Raw genomic sequence first — 8,933 nt, forward strand, 5'->3', positions numbered from 1 at the left:
ACTGCTTTCCTCCGTTAATTTAGGCTAGGATTCTTACTCAGATCATTCTGAATCGTACAATGACAGGTAAAAGGTACATCATTTTATTATCCAAAATAATTGTAATAATGACGATTCCATAAAAATCAAGCGCATTGCTATGGTCTCTTTCGAGGGCAGAGTCGGTGTTTATCTAGTACAGTAAATATTCAAGTTTCTATTCACATTTAAAAGAACGACGAACAAAAGATTTACTGATGCGATGAGCGAAGGAGTGACTGAACTCAATGAAAGAAAGAAAAATGTGAGTTCTGCAGAAGTACACACATTTTGGAGTGATTTTTTTATTGGTTAAATTGGGAAAACCCTAACCATAAAGGTAATTCTACTTGTCATTTTTAAACATTTAGTTACACTAAAATAATATATGCAATAATTACCTAAGGAATTACTGAGACCTATTTTTTCTTTTATGAAAAAGTATCCGGGGTTTATGGTCTCTGGTATAGTTGCCGAGATGTTGGTAGTGACAAGTGCTGCCCTCTCTCAAGGCGTGTCTTTTTTTGCATTTACAAATTTTACTTTTGTGAAAGTCAGTTGCCCTCAAACATGGACAGGGGCAAGGTCTTGGACAGGGGAATAAGGATAGTTCATCAAATGTTGCCGTGACTCAACACATAATACGATTCTTTTTATGGTTCGCCAGGTAGGTTGCTTGGACGATTTTCTATAAGCATTAGTTTGCGATATTTCATGGATTTCTTTTACTAAAGAATGTTTTTTTCTCATTAAAATTGGTTACTACTGATGCTTGATAGGTCTGCGAACTCTGTAACGAGCATAACCTTATAGAGGCTTCGTCGTGTGTCATGGCTCTGTTGCCAAAAGATTGTACTCAGGTGGGAACAATATACACAGCTAGCCCATTTCTGGAAGCTGAATAAATTCATTCCACTATCCCTTGTGTCTAACAGCAATGATGAGCACAACGAGCAACCAAAAGTTTAGAGTCGTAGGCCTTAGGATCACGGTAGGTTGGTTCGAGGTAGGGGCTTCTCATTCCCTTAGGAAGTATGACGAATGGGAAGACAAATGAGATATTCTGTTTCAGATTTACGGCCACAAATGTCAGGTATGACACGGGAGCCCTACGGTTAGGTTAGATTAAGCTAAAATTGGTTAAGTTTAGATGCATTCCTGTATTTCACAATATAGGCCTATTTCTGACTCCCAAGGTTGGGTCAAATTACACGTCTCGATTTCCCTTGTATTCGTTTTTCCCATTCATAAACTCATGTTTCTCACTGCGGTCCCCCATTTTAGTAAGACAGTGATGTATATAGTGTGTTAGCTTAGCATTTGTAAGGGTAATGAATGAAAAAGAAAAAATAACTATCTGCAAATCTGTCTTTTACATTCGTCAAAGTAACCTTAGAAGAAAATATTCTCTCGAGACGGTGGTGTCCAGTTAAAGTCTAGTGAAGATAGCATTTTGGGGTTACGTCTAATTTAGTTACGCCTGATGTTAAGGACTAGAAACGTGGGTAAAAGATGGCAACGTGGAAAGGCTGACATACAAGGCTCAATAACGCACTGCAATCCCCAAAATTGATGACGATAGCCCTAGACGCAAGCTTGACTATAAATGACAAAAATCCCTGGGCTTTAAAAGGATTTCATGATACTATGCTTGCTAAATAACAGGATTTATGTCTCGGAACAACGTTCGACCGTGGTGAAGCTCGCTTCGTATTTACAAATTTACAAAACGGTCCCAGTTGCAAAACCCATTCACAAATATTACTTTCACTTCCTACAGTTAAAAAATTAAAACTAGCTTGAGGTTCCATATCCCGTAAAACTGAATGTAGCTTAAGTAGCCTAGCTTTATGATAGGTTCGCGTACTTGAAGCTATAATAGAAACTAAATTCCAAATTACTTTCTTCTGCGATACCCAATAAGTCTTAAATACACAAATGCTCGGGTTCAATTTATTCAATGAGAAAAACCAATTATTTGTAACAAATTAGGGTGCGCTAATTATACCGGTTGCGTGCTTTTAAAATCCCAGCTTATTTCTCAATGTGTAAATAAGCTCTGGCAGAAACTGTCAAATTAGGTACGTACTGATAGGCGAAGGACCTTATCTTTCATTTATCTGTATAAATATGAAGGATCATGTTTGAGGCAGACCTATGCCCTGTAAGACTAGTGTAGAAGTAAGAAAGTTGGAGTACATTTATCTCAAAAGCGTATGATTTTGGCTCAAAACAAAGCAGAAAAAAATGGTTGAAATATAAAGGAAAACTGGATGAAAAACAAAGCAAAAAAACTGATTGAAAAACAAAGCAAAAAAACTGGTTAAAAAAAAAAAGACACTCGTGGCGTTCCGTACTACCTTTGTGGAGAATAGCTTTCAAACCGGTTTCTGTCGAAGCAAAAAATGGACCTAGTTACGAATACAATGCTATAAAATGGTTAGGCAAAAACCTAGGCTCTGCTTATTCGTAAATCTACGAGTATCTGGCAAACGCAAAGTGAAACAATGGCCAATTTACTACGATGAAACATAAAAGAATGTGGTGCTGTCTTACACAATTTATTTAACAAGCAGTACTTGGGTACGTTTTAAATAAAGCATGCCACCTTGGCGTAAATTTCAACAAATGGCACAAAACGCCGATCTTGACATAGAACAAGAGAACAAATGCCACTGAACATCAAACACTCGTGTCCGTAAGTATTCTACGTATAATGTACCCTAGTCACCCATGAGATGGGAAGTTCATCCACGCCGCATCTCGTTTCATCCGTAGAAAAAAAAACTTGCCGTTCTCTGCGATATATATAACAAATGAATTAATAGTATTTTGCGCAATGAAACTCAAAAGTTAGAAGAAAATGTTAAAGGAAGTTTCGTTGTTTTGCACGAAACGAAAAGTTCACCGTGATTAACGAATAATCTTTAAATTCAGAATTGACCGAGTATTTCAGAACTTCCTCCATGTCGTATGAGACACTGGGGCACAGCAACAAAGACGAACAAGTCTCTGTATCACGCCCATGAGAAATCATCTTGACAAAATAAAAGATGCGGCACAGCACACCTCCTCACCTTTAAACTTAAGCTGGTGAAAATTAAGACAGCTGTAATTAGGTAGTCCTCCCTTTCCACCTTTCTAGGCTTTCATAAAGATGACGGAGGACGGACGGTCGCGCAGGTGTCGAGGTGACCTTGAAAAGGACAGGTGTTCAAGTGTAGGGGGTCGTTCACGGTTCCACTCTCAACGAACGCCGGACTCTGAGTGATGGCAGGCCAGAGAACCTGACGGAGGCAGAGGCCGAAAGCCAGTGACAGTGAAGGGCTTTGAGTCGCGCACCAATCCCATTCGTACCCTGACGTCACAATCGTCTTCTCAATACGTCACAGGTAAACATCAGTATTGCGTCACAAAGTCTTTTTTATAAGGCACGAAAGTCTGGTTTTTCTCAAGGGAGTAAGATGTCATGACAACTCTAGCTAATACTGCTATCTATCGGTGAATATAGGAAGTATGACTTGGAGAGATGCCAGATACCGTTATACTGTATAATAAGAAATTGCCAGATACTTTTCAAAATTGTTTCCCTTTCGAATCAGAGCTTATCAAGTGTTCATGGATACGGTAATTTCTCTTACGGAAATTGTCTAATAGATTTTACCATGTACAACACCAAAATCTTTTGTTAACCCCGACGCTGTCTCTTTCCAAACACGTATTTAGATTTTATAACTGGTCGACGTCAAAACAGGAGCGTCTCGTTTTCTTCCTCTACAACACCAATAATGTTTTCTCCTAAGCATTTCTTAACGTATACAATCACCACTACTTGCAGAGGCAAGCATTTGAAATACTCATATGTTCCAAGGTTCTGAATGCAATATATTTTTTTCCGTGGGACGTCTTTCATTAGCTTATAAATAATCCTTTTGCGTACTAAATTACGAAACAGTTTTTGAGAAGGGATATACTTATGAAAGATAACCACGCATACTGGTGTCTACTTGTAATAAGACCAATGCATTCTTTAAATTTGATATTTATTGGAAATTAGAATTTGACTTTTAAATCAAGTATATGGTATGTTTTTCTGCTTTATTAATCTAGCGGTTTAATAATTTCCTTAAAAAGGCTCATAAAAGAAATAAATGGATTTGAGCAAGCCACTATACTGTATATCGCTCAACACACGACCCTCGTCTCAGCTGAAAATTTGAGGAGTTACACCAGCAATATTTATATGGGTTCAAAAGATGTTTAGAGTGAACCGGTTTGTATTTATGAGGTGTTCTATCCGAATTTGTTTTCGAGGAGATTTCTCGTATGGTGTTCTTGATAGGACAGTTCTGATTCCTGGACCTTGGGTTACTGGGTTGACCTGGGACTTATACTGTATGTATATTTAGCGATAAGTTGTATGGCGGTCGGTCTGTTTCGATTATCTATTTCATGATAGGATTCAGGAGGGTTTAGTCCAGTGTCTGCTTTCTGATACCTTTCTGACAAGTTCATGTTATCTGTTCGGTCTATGATGGGTTATATTCAGCGAAAACATGTCTGATATTAAGCCTTTCTAAATCGAGTTTTGAAATACGGCAACATTGTTTTATTTCTCATTTTGTAAAATGCCCCTTTCAAGATAAAATAAAATACGTCCCTTTTTAATTTTTCCATTATACTTTTCATTTGTTCCTTTTGTGTTGCTTTTAACGCGATGGTGACAAGCCTGTAACAAACAACTATAAATTTCGTTAATATCCACCACACGTGCTGATACACATTACAGAGCCATCTAGCGGCTACCAACAAAGAATGCCTTAGACTATCACGTTTGTGGGATACTCTCATGTCTCTGTTCCGTATGGCATGGAGAAAATATTCCGTTCTCTTTCTTGGTATACTTCCACAGTAGTTGGGAGTGGTCAGGAAACCTTTGCACAGTCCTCAGAAACTTGGGTGATAGATTTTACATATGAATAACTTTATGTCGGTTTAGTTTAGTTTTTAAGGATTCCCGCTAAGAAGTCAATTTCCTGGTATTTGTTTATTTGTGACATTTCCTCTGTAGTTTTAACAAACAAGTGAATGAAATGCTGAAGAAAAACGTATGCGGTTTAGAACAGTGATTTTCTTAATAATTACTTTTATTTTGTACTGAGTTGTTGCTGTTATTAAATGAAGCTTAGAAAATAATGGTGGCTTAGGAAACGTTAACATGCTGTACATTACTTGTTTCTTATTTTGTGTATACCTATTATACTGTATGTATGTAGGTGAGTGTGTCTATCTGTTATATATATATATATATATATATATATATATATATATATATATATATATATATATATATACACATACACATACATATACATACACACACACACACACACACACCTTTAGCTGTGTTATGTGACGTAATAAAACCTACGCCGGCACTCCTGCTGGTGTGATTTCTCGCCACGACGGAAATACCTTGATATATGTGTGATGTGGTTCATAACCTGTTGATAACTAATTTATCTCTGTTACGTGGATTTTTTAAAGGTAGGTCATCAAATCTCTCGTGCATGATTCAGTCTTGTTAGATCATTATATTTTCGCCAGAAAACTGGAACATTCCTAATTTCAATTTCAGGTATAGTTTTAGTTCTCAAGAGAATGATTTTAGAACATTTTGTTTATATAGTCATATGCATGTACACATTCGCTACCGGGGTCAAAGTGATGCCAGGCAGGGCAGCCGATCGAGGCTGCGGCCTACCCCAACGCCAAATCAAAGTCCTTCAAAAGAGGGCATCGTCCTTACCCCATATAAAAATGGGGAAAAGCACGTTAAAACGAAGAAGAAGATGCATGATTGAAGTTATCCTTTTTGGCGTATTTCTAGTAAACACATTATTCTGCCTCATTTAAACAATACTCTCATAAATTTCTTCGGAAGCCAGCAGAAATCGTCAGTAAATACTACGTTACACTGGCTTTACATCCGCGACGCACAGTATAACACAGCTGTATAAACATACAGTAGATAATTAGGTACGGGATTTAGGCAACTTAAATGAAATAATTTAGGAGGCACATATACCGTTCCTTGCAACTTATTATGGAGTTGAGGCTGTTTATATATATTTTCTGCTTGTTTTGTTAGTTACATCTCATTAAAAGTGGAATTTGACATTTTGTGTTGGTCCAGTGAAAGAAAACTAATACGCATTAATAACGAGATAAAAAAAACTATCATTATTAAACATTACCACTCGTTCTATTAGCTGGTTAGATTTCTGCACAGTATAAATAAAGATTTTCACAGCAATGAATTTATAATGAATTCATTGCTGTTCAGAGACACTAGTATTTTCTGATTTTAATAAGAACCTAGAAATATCTGATGACTGACAGTAAATTATTCAGATCATAATTTCTCTTTAGCTACTTACTTATAGTTTCCTGAAATATTATTATTTATCAAAATACGAAAATTGTATTATTTACAATGACTTTTTTATGTGCTATTTTTAATGCAAATATATGTTGTGATTCCAGAGCTATCATTTTTTAGAATTTCATACTGAACTAACAAAAGAACCTGGTGTATAGCTTTGCCTTGATATATTTTCCTATATTTACATCGGTTATAGGAGACGATATTAGTAACATTGTCGTTGTAAATTACATTTTTAGCTTTTCTGAGCTTTTGCTTCTAAGTATCATTATATTATTTTCATTCCATTACGTCACTACATTGTTCTCCACCGCCATTCCCAGTTAGAGCCAAAATATTTTCCTTGTCAATGAATGTAAACACGATTTCCCCAGCACTGAAATTTCCCACACTTTGGATTACGCGTAAAGTACTTGTCATTGCATGCTTTAACTATCTGTCCAAACACAATTCATATACCCCTGAACAATCATAAGCAACATTCAATAGAACAAAGGCTTATTACGCGTAAAAGTCCTTATCACACAATTTATACGGACGGGTTTAAATCTACGTCAGGTGTAGCACCTTCTGCAATAAAATCGAAAACACAAACCAGTTTTCTGTGACCAGTAATGCATCGGGTTTCGCCACAGCAGAATTGTCTGCAACATGGTCAGCTGTTAAGATTATTAAAAGCTTGCCACCACAGAAATCTGTAATTTTCAGCGACTTCAGAAGCGCTTTGGATACCTTTCAAAATTGTTGTTTTAAAAATCCTCTCGTCTAGCAAATTATATGGTGATATAAACGTTGAAAAATGTTATGATGGGCCAAATAGAACATAATAGAATGCAGAATTTAGGCCAAAGACCAAGCACTGGGGCTTGTGAGATCATTCAGCCCTGAAACGGACAATGACAGTAAAAAGGTTTTAGAAGTGTAAGAGGAGGAAAACCCGGCAGTTGCACTATGAAACAGTTGTTAGGAGAGGTTGGAAAGAAGGATGGAAGAAAGTGAATATGAACGGAGGTAAAGTAAAAGGAATGAGAGGGGTTGCAGCTAGGAGCCGAAGGGACGTTGCAAAGACGTTGCAGTCCCTTCGGCCCCTAGCTACAACCCCTTTCATTCGTTTTACTGTACCTGCGATCATATCTTTCTTCCTTTTACTTTCCGCCCCCTCCTAACAATTGTTTCATAGTGCAACTACAAGGCTTACCCCCTGTTACACCTTTAAAACATTTTACTCAGTTTTCCTTTCATCGCTGAATGACCTTGGAGGTCCTAACGCTTGGCCTCTGACCTAAATTTGATATTTCATTTCCAGTTCCATTTCTCTGCATACAGCATCGGATCCTGTAGTTACTGACTTGGATGGTTACGTTTCCTTTGGTCACATTAATTGCAGTTTTGGCTGCTATATCGCTATCCCTTTATGATGACATGGGCAGAGATCCAACATACTTTACCACTTACGTGAGTTTCATTTAATTTTGGGGATCGTAAACCTAATTCGCTGCTCTAGAACATTTTTTGGACACGTTCTGGACCTCATATTACTAATCGAGTCACTGAAAATAACAAATTTCTGGGATCGCATGTTTCGTCGTGTTATAATCATTGCACTCGGTTCCGCTGTGCAAACTCAAGCAGTGTTTAATAAGAATGTTTGTTTCATTAGGCGAGACGGCAGCAAATTCTACTCCTGATAAGGCATTTGGAACCATCCGTATGAATCTAACAGTGTGGAACTTTGCATCTTACATGTTATGTTGTGTTTCGGACGTTCAGGATTTATGCCTATTGGGAGAAATATCATGTTGCAATAGCTGACAAAGTTTTGGACAAATATTATAACTTGAGTAAAAGTTCGGACCCTACAGGTTTGTCCAAGGAGGGAGCAGTTCTAGTTCGGGTGAAAATCTGATCCTCACATCAGCTCTAATAGGGAAGGGTGGAGAACCTCATTTACGAGCATCACTCGATTGTATTTTAATTGCACTGGTGTTGAGACAGTGCTTTGAACTTGCAGTGATGTATTTGAAATGATTTTCAAGGGCCATTGGAGATTGTAAGTTCTTCATTAATTAAACTTGTATTACTTTTCCTCCCATTTTCAGTTTCGTTTCCATCTGACATCTACATAGAACACAATAGCTTCCTTTCCTCAAACACGAGTCACCTTTAGTCCAGGTCGAATTAACGACTCGTGGGTAATTCGCATTTTTATCAAATGGTCAGACGAGTAAGAGCCATTCAAAGACGTAATATTACTTCATGGTGGCACACTTTTTGGGATGAGCACAAAAGCAAGGTTATTTAATCTGTTCTAATGTTATTGTCATATTTCAGAATACCTGTCGTTTACTAAGTGTGTTGGGTTGTTTTAGACAGGCTGGAGTTTTACCAGTACCCTGGAGTTTCAAATTATGCTGTAATTTTCGGTTTTGGTTCTTTGAAAATGGAACAGTCGTTATCCCTGCTTCCTTGA

The 8,933-nt window shown here is 37.3% G+C and overlaps 1 protein-coding gene across 1 annotated transcript in view; it reads right to left on the minus strand.

The window, feature by feature from the left end:
• Positions 1-3,533, minus strand: part of LOC136833684 (sulfide:quinone oxidoreductase, mitochondrial-like) — a 40,380-nt gene extending 36,847 nt beyond the window's left edge. Inside the window, exon 1 of the mRNA XM_067095873.1 lies at positions 3,096-3,533. The gene's annotated coding sequence lies outside the window, so the exon portion shown is untranslated. The remainder of the gene's footprint in view (positions 1-3,095) is intronic.
• Positions 3,534-8,933: the final 5,400 nt, after the last annotated feature.

Source organism: Macrobrachium rosenbergii, chromosome 52, assembly GCF_040412425.1.
Source record: "Macrobrachium rosenbergii isolate ZJJX-2024 chromosome 52, ASM4041242v1, whole genome shotgun sequence".
Classification (NCBI taxonomy): Eukaryota; Metazoa; Arthropoda; class Malacostraca; order Decapoda; family Palaemonidae; genus Macrobrachium; species Macrobrachium rosenbergii.